Below are 11248 nucleotides of genomic sequence, written 5' to 3' on the forward strand. Positions count from 1 at the left end.
TAAAAACTCTGCAAGTCCCAGGCATCTGATAGATTTTGGAGTTACTTGGCTTTTTATTGAGATTTTTGCTTGAGCTCTAGAAAGTGTGATTTCTTTTCCACAAAGGATGGATCTTGAGCAAGAGAAAGGTAAGCATCCCACTTGACACTCTTATGATCTTAATCACTTCATTGTCGTCATCAAACCATTCATTTTTCTTCTTTGCATCAAAAACAGTTACCTCCTCTGCAGTCTTCTTGGTAGTGTTTCTTAAAGTGAACCATTCCTGTTCAACATCTGTTGTGTTAGCTCAGGCACTGTGAAGTCGATCCAAAAGTGTGTCTTGCAACAGATAGTGAATAGTTTCGTTCTGCAGGCCATTGATGTTGAATTTTCTCCTGAAATGGTTTGAGAAGCAGGATCATGGTTTACAATGGACAAGGATCCTCAGATGGTTAGTTACCAGTTTACGATAAGTCCACGAAACACGACGTTTTGAGCTGAGCGACCGAAACTAGTTATCATACTTTAATGTTGTTGTGATAGGAAAATTGTGGTCTAGGCATTAAAAAATTTTTAATTAAAAAAATTAATAAACCAAATTAAGACTGCCATCTGCTCCCTGCCAATGTCAGGATTCGTGAGGTGGTGAAGTGCCCAACTATTTATGCGAACATCTCACGGTCGACTCGCTGTCAGTCGTAGTATTTTAATCACTCGGTGATCATTTTTTAGCTTTAGTAATGTTTGTTAATGTGCAAAATGTCAGGTTGTACCATTGTTCAGAGACCACATTAAACTGTAGGTTCCAATATTATAATAGGCTGGGTAAGCCATTTCAGGCGTGGGAGCAAAGCAAAGGAAGTGCATACAATTGCCATTTGGACCGTGCCTCCTAGATAAAGCACTGCAGTGTTCAAAACAACCTTCCTGTTGATGACAAAAAACTGTTCAAATGGCTCTGAGCACTATGGGACTTAACATCTGAGGTCATCAGTCCACTAGAACTTAGAACTACTTAAACCTAACTAACCTAAGGACACCACACACATCCATGCCCGAGGCAGGATTCGAACCTGCAACCGTAGTGGTCGCACAGTTCCAGACTGAAGCACCTAGAACCGCTCGGCCACTGCGGCCGGCTGTTTGATGACAACTTTTACCCTTTGTAGTCCCTTTTACAAGGATATACACTTTCCCAAACATTTCAGTCAACTTTTAACCCCCTAAAAAAAAGCAAAAATTGTCAACCTCTCTATATTGAGTCTTGCAATAGGTGCAGTTTCCTATGTGTAAGCTATTTCTTCTCATTAGCAAATGAGAAGTGATTGCAGAATCTGAACTATTTTAAGTGAATACGGCAAGACATGGCAGATTTTGTGCAATTTTGCGGCGACAACTGTCGATGGAGGAACCATCGTGTTGTTGCCATGAAATGGCACTTTCTTCTTTGCGTAATATAACTGTATTCCCTTCGGCTTAGTATTGAGAAGGTACCATATCCCACAGCAATATTACCCAGTGAAGTATACAAGTATGACATCCTTTGCATCGCAGAAAACAATCGACCATTACTTTTTCAGCTGCTGGGACCAATTTTCCTTCTTTAGAGCAGACCCACTGGAAAGCAACACTTTGTTTCAGTATTTCCTGGTCTCATTGATGGCTAAACTCAAAAGATCCTTTGGATCTCACTTTGGCTGCTCCAAAAACAGCTTCAAAGTTCAGAGTCACACCCACTTTTGGTCCACAATCAGCAAGCATTACATCCGTCTAGCATGTGATTTTTTTTGGCACTAACTTGTCACATAAAATTTTAAAAACTGCCATTCCTATAGACACACTACAGCCTCTGCCCTTTTGTGCACTTTAATTTTAGAGTGAGAATTGTATCATGGACCATTTCTTTCCAGTTCGTGTGATAACATGTGCCCGGTGTCCTGGTTAAGTCTTGTTTAAGTTTGTTGATTCAATGTCTTACTGTTACCATTTGTATTGTAGGGTGTGTTCAGTTTCACATTTATATTGTCTGACATTTTCCCATCCCAAAAGTAGAATCCACTTTCCCATCTCAGTGGAAACCACGTAATACAGCTCAGTGAAATGGCTGAAAAATCCGAAGCAATGTGGGGGACTGTGTTATTTTCGTTTTAGCATAGCTCATGACAGTAACACCATCTTGCGTTAGCAGTGATGCCTTTCTTTAAACATGGGTACTTATTGAACCGTCTCCTTACAGAAGATCAGCAAAATTATATATTAGGCTATTGTAATGTAATAATCGTAGCTGGGAAAACATATTTGTATAACCTAAATGATGCTCAGATTCAGAGATACGCAAAAGTGGTACACAGTAAATTTCTCTCAGGAACTCGGAAGCTAAGCTGTCACCCACGAGTACCCGAATCGTGGTTCTAATGGGTGCACTTTTTCTGCTTACTGGTCAGCTGATCCGTTTGTCCATTTGTGTGGACTCGTTAGGAAAGTGCCTAAGACTCCACAGCTTTTATGGGTGAAAAAATTCCTTTTTGTACTTTTAATCTAGATTCTCCACATTTTTTTTTCTTACAGTGTTCATGTTTCCTTATTTTAGAAGCTTTACTGTATTCGTACTTCTTGTTTCAAAAATTTTGAACTCCTTTTTATGAAAATAATTTATTCTACATATACTTTTAACAATACATACTGTTTTAAGTTATAACAAAACTGCAGCGACCACCATCCTGTAAACACAAAAATAGTGGTCCTGTGTTTTTCACAGTGGTGCCCATGTACAAAACTTTCTCACTGGCTAGGTTGCACCACTTTTGAATTAAGACTTGAGCCACTTACACTGACAGTCTGTGTCGCTAATGGTGGGGTGACATCACTTGGAGCAGGGGATTTTCTGTATGAGAGATACACACAGCTGTCGACAGTGGGTCAGCTCCCTATGAAGGGGAAGTGAATATCTTCAAAAGCTCGTGTCTTAACTCAAACTTGATGCAGCTTCTTCACCAAGAAAATTTTATGTACAAAAGTGGTAGTTTTTGCATTGTGTGTTGCCTGTAGATAGGCAACATGAAAAGATTTCTGGCAACCAAGTGGGTTTCTCTTGGTCCACAATTTACTTGAAAGCTGCTAGGAAATTATATATTTATAGACTTGCTGTCTGGAATGAATGATAATGTCCAGCAAGCAGTATTGTGGTGGACTGAGTACTGGTGTAGCAGCCAGACCATAAATGTTGATTAATTGTGGATTGCAAGTAATGAAACTGTGTACCATTTGAAAATTAAATGCAGTATTTGGCTTATAGAAATGTGTAAATTTATTATTTTCCCCTTGTGCATTGATGTTTGGGTTCTGAAACCAGTGACTCACTTTGTCAAGAATAGATGTTTATGCCTCATGAGTCACGTACGGAACCTGAAATACATGCAGTGAAAATTGTTCCTTCCTGCTTCTGAAGGTAAGTTAGCTATAAAGAGGCCCAACTAGCATGTGGCATTTTTACCAGACACATACTTAAAAAACAATAGATTTGTAGGTACTGCTACTACATGTAGACTTGTTGTTGTTATGGTGGTCTTCAGTCCTGAGACTGGTTTGATGCAGCTCTCCATGCTACTCTATCCTGTGCAAGCTGCTTCATCTCCCAGTACCTACTGTAACCTACATCCTTCTGAATCTGCTTAGTGTATTCATCTCTTGGTCTCCCTCTACGATTTTTACCCTCCACGCTGCCCTCCAGTACTAAATTTGTGATCCCCAGATGCCTCAGAACATGTCCTACCAACCGATCCCTTCTTCTAGTCAAGCTGTGCCACAAACTCTTCTTCTCCCCAATTCCTTATCATTAGTTATGTGATCTACCCATCTAATCTTCAGCATTATTCTGTAGCACCACATTTCGAAAGCTTCTATTCTCCTCTTGTCCAAACTATTTATCGTCCATGTTTCACTTCCATACATGGCTACACTCCATACAAATACTTTGAGAAACGACTTCCTGGCACTTAAATCTATACTCGATGTTAACAAATTTCTCTTCTTCATAAACGCTTTCCTTGCCATTGCCAGTCTACATTTTATATCCCTTCTACTTCAACCATCATCAGTTATTTTGCTCCCCAAATAGCAAAACTCCTTTACTACTTTAAGTGTCTCATTTCCTAATCTAATTCCCTCAGCATCACCCGACTTAATTCGACTACATTCCATTATCCTCATTTTGCTTTTGTTGATGTTCATCTTGTATCCTCCTTTCAAGACACTGTCCATTCCGTTCAGCTGCTCTTCCAAGTCCTTTGCTGTGTCTGACAGAATTACAATGTCATCGGTGAACCTCAAAGTTTTTATTTCTTCTCCATGGATTTAATACCTACTCCGAATTTTTCTTTTTACTGCTTGCTCAATATACAGATCGAATAACATCGGGGAGAGGCTACAACCCTGTCTCACTTCCTTCCCAACCACTGCTTCCCTTTCGACTCATATAACTGCCAACTGGTTTCTGTACAAATTGTAAATAGCCCTTCACTTCATGTATTTAACTCCTGCCACCTTCAGAATTTGAAAGAGAGTATTCCAGTCAACATTGTCAAAAGCTTTCTCTAAGTCTACAAATGCTAGAAACATAGGTTTGCCTTTCCTTAATCTTTCTTCTAAGATAAGTCGTAGGGTCAGTATTGCCTCACATGTTTCAACATTTCTACGGAATCCAAACTGATCTTCCCCGAGGTCGGCTTCTACCAATGTAATTTAAAGAGTGCCAACCATGTCCTCTGTAATGTTTGCAGTATGCAGTGGGTAAGTGCTGCTGGATTTCAATTAGGGATCAGAGGAGTTCAAATCCTCTTCAACCATACAGGTTAAGATTTCTAATGGTTTCCATAAGTATGTTGTTTAGTTACCAGAGTGAACTTTTACTCTGCAGCTGAGTGGGCATTTTAAAACTGTGTGCCGAACCTGCGACCTTTACCTTTTGCGGGGCTGTGTTAATCCAGCAGATCTACCTGAGTGCAGCTCACAACCCATCCTCACCGCCATACTGCCACCAGTACCTCTTCCCCGGCCTTCTAAATTTCACAGAAGTTCTCTTACTTTGGTAGTTACCTGGACATCTGCAGATGCTTTTACAGAAATGTATTTTCCAAGAAATAAATCTGAGATTGTTTCAATGCTTTCAACCCCTTACGAGTCTTCTCAAATGCAAATGCAAATCGCATGCGTCACATTGATTCACACTTGAGCAAAACCTTCTTAACTGGTGAGTTGTGTAATGTAGTTAAGACAGTGCACAATTCTTAAAAAAATGTATCCACTCGTAGAGAGCTATGTAAACACTGAATGATTGCATGAACAAACAATTTTAACAACAAAAAATGACACAGTTTGACAAAGAAATCGGTGATTACAGAAGAAAAATATGGAAGGAAAAAAATATTTAAATACATCGATAGAATGATACGCCAACTCGAAACCATAAATTTCCGAGAAAATTCCTAAATTCACTAAACATACCCAGTATGCCCTCGCAAAGAAGCTTCTAAACCTCATAGTTGAAGTGTTAACCAGAAAAGAAAAAGCAAGTCAGTATTCAAACAACAAATACCATTCGTTTCAGCTAATGTACTGTTCAGCTTTAAAACATACCACTTTGCAGTAAGATTAGTGTACAGTACAGGACAACATTCCCAGGTTGCACAGTGAATTTTTAAAGAATCTCATTTTTAGCATGGATTGCGTGTTTAACAACCACAAAACTTATTCGTCTTTGTAATACCAAATGTATATGTGCACTCAAATGAAAAGGTCAATTTCCACATGCAGACTTTATTACTGAATAGAGCTATATATAATGACCATTGCTGTTGAGGCACTTATCCCATCTTGGCTTGAGATGAATGCTCTGGAAGAGCAGGCCATTGGGTTGAGTGTGGAACCACACTGTCACAGCTTGCTGCATTTCTTCATCCAATCCATAGTGGTGCCCCCAGAGCACAGAGGCTCCAGTCAGGTCATCATTCGAGGTGTTCTAGCATTCCCACTTCCACGATGCTAAAAGATGCTGTGTTCGATTGACAACATGAGACCAGGCACTGTCGTGCAATAAGATGATGCTTCAAGTGAGGTTACCCCGGTGTTTATTCTTGGTTGCTAGCTGGTGGAGAGCATCGCACTGTTTGTGGCATTTATTGTTTCTCTTTTGGAGAGGAATTCCACTAGCAAAGGCCCCTGATCATCAAAGAACACAGTCACCATAACCTTAGGAGCTCACATTGTGGAACAGATTTTCTTTGGTTTAGATGACCCTGCGAGCTTCCACTGCATACTCCCACATTTGGATTCTGGTTGAAACAGTGGGGATATAGATTCATCTCTGGCAGTGATCTGGGAAAGGCCTCATTCTGATATCGCGCCAAATGTTTCAGTGATATTCCCACTCTGTTTTGTTGCTGTTCCTCAGACAAACATTTGGGGACCCACTGAGCACAAACCTTCCGGTAACCAAGTGTGTTGCAAACAGTGGCACGCACACTGCCATGGGACACTTGTACTCGAGCACTAATGGCATCCGAGGTGACCCGTCTATAAGTCTGAAAGCAACTGTCAATAGTAATTCTGATATTTCTCAACTCTATGAAACAGTTTGGGATGCTTGACCAACTCAGCAAACAAGACATAAGGCAATGAACCATTTTCCTCCAGACATTGTTAATCCTGGTCCTGGTCCTCAAATTCGACTCCAGGCATCTGTGACCATATTGTCCACACTCTTGATATGCCTTCAGGGTGTATACAACCCAGGACAACTGGGAGATCTGGGAAAAACCCGGGAATTTTTTCGTTTTTCGTCCGGGAAAAACCCGTGAATTTTTCATTGTTTTAGTTATCAGTTAAATTTTTGTGATTTTGACTGGTAAGAACCAATACTCTAACAAAGGATATTACTGTATCCCGCTTCTGTAGAATAATACTACAACAACAAAACATGAACGAGGGGGAAATAAAAAAAAAAACGAAAAATAAAACATAAGTCGCAAAGGAATTGCACCATATACAACAACAAAACACAGTGCTCATACAAGCATCTGCCAACAGCAAATTGCCTCCGATGAGCGTGACGTGACAGCTGTTGTAAATAGATTCATTTGAGCAGTTGCGAGCGGGCTCATGCGCATGCGCAGTTGAGTCGCGTATGAGCAGTACCTTCTCCCGCTTCTGGCTAACAGATGTGTGGCTAGAGGCCACTGCTTAATATTGCCCCGGTTCGGAAATATGGTAGATCCAGGGCTGATGCACAGAGCAGTCTTAAGTTGTGGTGGGGAGGTGGGTAGTCTCCATGTGACCTGTGTTTACATTTAGTGATTGTGCTGTTTCCTCTCTGTTTATTGCTCTCACGTCAAATGAAAACAAAACAGGTTTCTGTGGCCGGGAGCTATCAAGTGAATTAAAAAACATTCACATAGTTACGGAAGGCTAAAATATGTTATTAGTTTCAGATTTTATTTTATTTCCACTTTTCTGACGGTCAAGGATTAATCGCTTTGCAGAGCAATGAAGTTATTTTTGACAATTTGCTGAAGAAATTTGGCTTTTATTAATCTTATCCACAGAGGCCGTCAGTATATTTGAAACGAAGTGTTTAATTTCACATTGTTGGCTAGTTTCAACTGTTCGCTGCATTTCAAGTGCACGTTTTCCATCTTCTAGCTCGTATGGAATTATGCCATAAAAAAAGGAACCAAACATGAGATACTACAGTACTGGTACTCAAGAAAATTTACATCCGAATCTGGACAAACGAATGTGCACTAAATAAGCCGGATTATGCATTTTAGTATGGTTTACAAAATTCTGAGGCTCTTGAAGTATCTTCTGATGTCTTGTTCCTTTCACAAGATAATTCAAGATCTTTTAATGTCTTACAAGTACGAACATACTGGCTTCCTGCGTCATCGTAGCCGCACAAGCGCAGTGACGCCTGTTATCTGGCGCTCTCTGGCAACTGCTGAAACGAACCAACTTCTAACAGGTCATGGGAAAAATATTGCGAATGGTGGTTTGAAAAGCGTTACTTTCAAAATAAATTTCCTTTTACGCAAGATGAACTATGTGCGAGAATGTACGATGAATTTCTTAAATCACAGAGCGTTTGACTCTCATTTAAAAATCAACTCTTTGAGGACGACCATCTAGAAGAATTTCGAGTGCAGATCAGACATTTACGTCGTTATTAAAAATTTTACTGGCACATTTGTGTGATGTATCTTAAAGTGTAACACACACAAAAAGATCAACAGTATATGTGGAAGCTTAGCTTGTCTTGCAGCTTATTAATCTTAGAGACCAATATTATACACTCCTGGAAATGGAAAAAAGAACACATTGACACCGGTGTGTCAGACCCACCATACTTGCTCCGGACACTGCAAGAGGGCTGTACAAGCAATGATCACACGCACGGCACAGCGGGCACACCAGGAACTGCGGTGTTGGCCGTCGAATGGCGCTAGCTGCGCAGCATTTGTGCACCGCCGCCGTCAGTGTCAGCCAGTTTGCCGTGGCATACGGAGCTCCATCGCAGTCTTTAACACTGGCAGCATGCCGCGACAGCGTGGACGTGAACCGTACGTGCAGTTGACGGACTTTGAGCGAGGGCGTATAGTGGGCATGCGGGAGGCCGGGTGGACGTACCGCCGAATTGCTCAACACGTGGAGCGTGAGGTCTCCACAGTACATCGATGTTGTCGCCAGTGGTCGGCGGAAGGTGCACGTGCCCGTCGACCTGGGACCGGACCGCAGCGACGCACGGATGCACGCCAAGACCGTAGGATCCTACGCAGTGCCGTAGGGGACCGCACCGCCACTTCCCAGCAAATTAGGGACACTGTTGCTCCTGGGGTATCGGCGAGGACCATTCACAACCGTCTCCATGAAGCTGGGCTACGGTCCCGCACACCGTTAGGCCGTCTTCCGCTCACGCCCCAACATCGTGCAGCCCGCCTCCAGTGGTGTCGCGACAGGCGTGAATGGAGGGACGAATTGAGACTTGTCGTCTTCAGCGATGAGAGTCGCTTCTGCCTTGGTGCCAATGATGGTCGTATGCGTGTTTGGCGCCGTGCAGGTGAGCGCCACAATCAGGACTGCATACGACCGAGGCACACAGGGCCAACACCCGGCATCATGGTGTGGGGAGCGATCTCCTACACCGGCCGTACACCACTGGTGATCGTCGAGGGGACACTGAATAGTGCACGGTACATCCAAACCGGCAAGGGAACTTGCTGTTTCAACAGGACAATGCACGTCCGCATGTATCCCGTGCCACCCAATGTGCTCTAGAAGGTGTAAGTCAACTACCCTGGCCAGCAAGATCTCCGGATCTGTCCCCCATTGAACATGTTTGGGACTGGATGAAGCGTCGTCTCACGCGGTCTGCACGTCCGGCACGAACGCTGGTCCAACTGAGGCGCCAGGTGGAAATGGCATGGCAAGCCGTTCCACAGGACTACATCCAGCATCTCTACGATCGTCTCCATGGGAGAATAGCAGCCTGCATTGCTGCGAAAGGTGGATATACACTGTACTAGTGCCAACATTGTGCATGCTCTGTTGCCTGTGTCTATGTGCCTGTGGTTCTGTCAGTGTGATCATGTGATGTATCTGACCCCAGGAATGTGTCAATAAAGTTTCCCCTTCCTGGGACAATGAATTCACGGTGTTCTTATTTCAATTTCCAGGAGTGTATGTGAAAGATTTGTTTTTCTTGTAGCAACACCATGTATATTAATTTAAACCACTAACTTTTCTTATTTGTATGTTCGCTCTACTTAAGACTGATCTTGCTATTGGTTGACTACATCACGTGTCCTATGGGTCATCAGCTGGCGAGATCACGTGACATGAGCTATGACTGGCTTACAAAAGTGCGTCGCAATCTCGATTTCTATGTTTCAGAAAGTAACATGCGATACCGAGCGAGGTGGCGCAGTGGTTAGCACACTGGACTCGCATTCGGGAGGACGACGGTTCAATCCCGCGTCCGGCCATCCTGAATTAGGTTTTCCATGATTTCCCTAAATGGCTCCAGGCAAATACCGGGATGGCTCCTTTGAAAGGGCACGGCCGACTTCCTTCTCCATCCTTCCCTAATCCGATGAGACCGATGACCTCGCTGTTTGGTCTCTTCCCCCAAAACAACCCCCCAACATGCGATGTTTGATGGAGTTGGAATTTATATCTTCGTAGCACAAAAAAATGCAGCGTATATGTTGCTGCACATCAAAGATCTTTTCAAAAAGTGTTTTTCCACCCTGAGTTTCATTTTGCTAAACTGCCAGGAAATTCTACGTCGATGTAGAAAACCGTAAACATTCTGAGGAGTGATAAGTTTTACAGTGCCGAGGAAAAGTATACTGTCACTTAACATGGTAAAAGTGTATATTCTCCCGGGAGAAAGTGTATTTTCAACCGGGAAATCGGGGAATTTTTTTTCCTTGTCCATGTATACACCCTGGCCTTATCCTAAACTAAGGGCTTGATTGTCGGTGTCAAGCTCAAACATCTCGTGCTCTAAATGTATCTTAAACTTTTCCAGAGCAAATATTGCCAAAGGTTCAAGAGTACCGTTGCTCCATGTGACTACGGGAACGCAAAGCAAAGACAACTGGATGATGCTCTTCCTCGTCTTCTTGAAGGAGGATGGCTCCTCCAGCTGTCAGCTATGCATATGTCTGTCTGTACAATAAATGTCTTATCAAAATCTGGCAATGCTGATACCGGCACTGCCACCAATGCTTCTTTAAGAGTGAGAAAGGCAGCTTCTTGAGACTCGCCTCACTAAAATTTCACTCCCTTTTTCTACAATGCATTCAAGGGGCCTGCCTTCTGAGCAAACCCAAACATATAAATTCTGCTACGCAGCACCAGGGGGCGGAGGGGGGGGGGGGAGGGAGGGGGGAGAGAGTTAGGAAACTTTATAATCTGACTAATCCTTTCATAGTCTATAGTGAGGTCCAAGAAACTAGCGATGGGCAAGCAAACTTCACTTGGTCAGGATTCAATGTAAGGCTCGCCTTAGGTAACCTCTCAAAAACTATCTCAACATGTCGAAGTTGCTCTTGCATAGATACACAATAGATTACCACATCATTCAAATAATGGTAAGGAAATTCAGACTTATTCCCTCTTGAACACTCTAACCAGAAGTTGAGATAATACAGCGGCACTGGCTGAAAGTCCAAACTCATATAAATTCCAATTTGTGCTAAATGCAGTTATT

The sequence above is a fragment of the Schistocerca nitens genome, chromosome 11 (assembly GCF_023898315.1).
Source record: "Schistocerca nitens isolate TAMUIC-IGC-003100 chromosome 11, iqSchNite1.1, whole genome shotgun sequence".
Classification (NCBI taxonomy): domain Eukaryota; kingdom Metazoa; phylum Arthropoda; class Insecta; order Orthoptera; family Acrididae; genus Schistocerca; species Schistocerca nitens.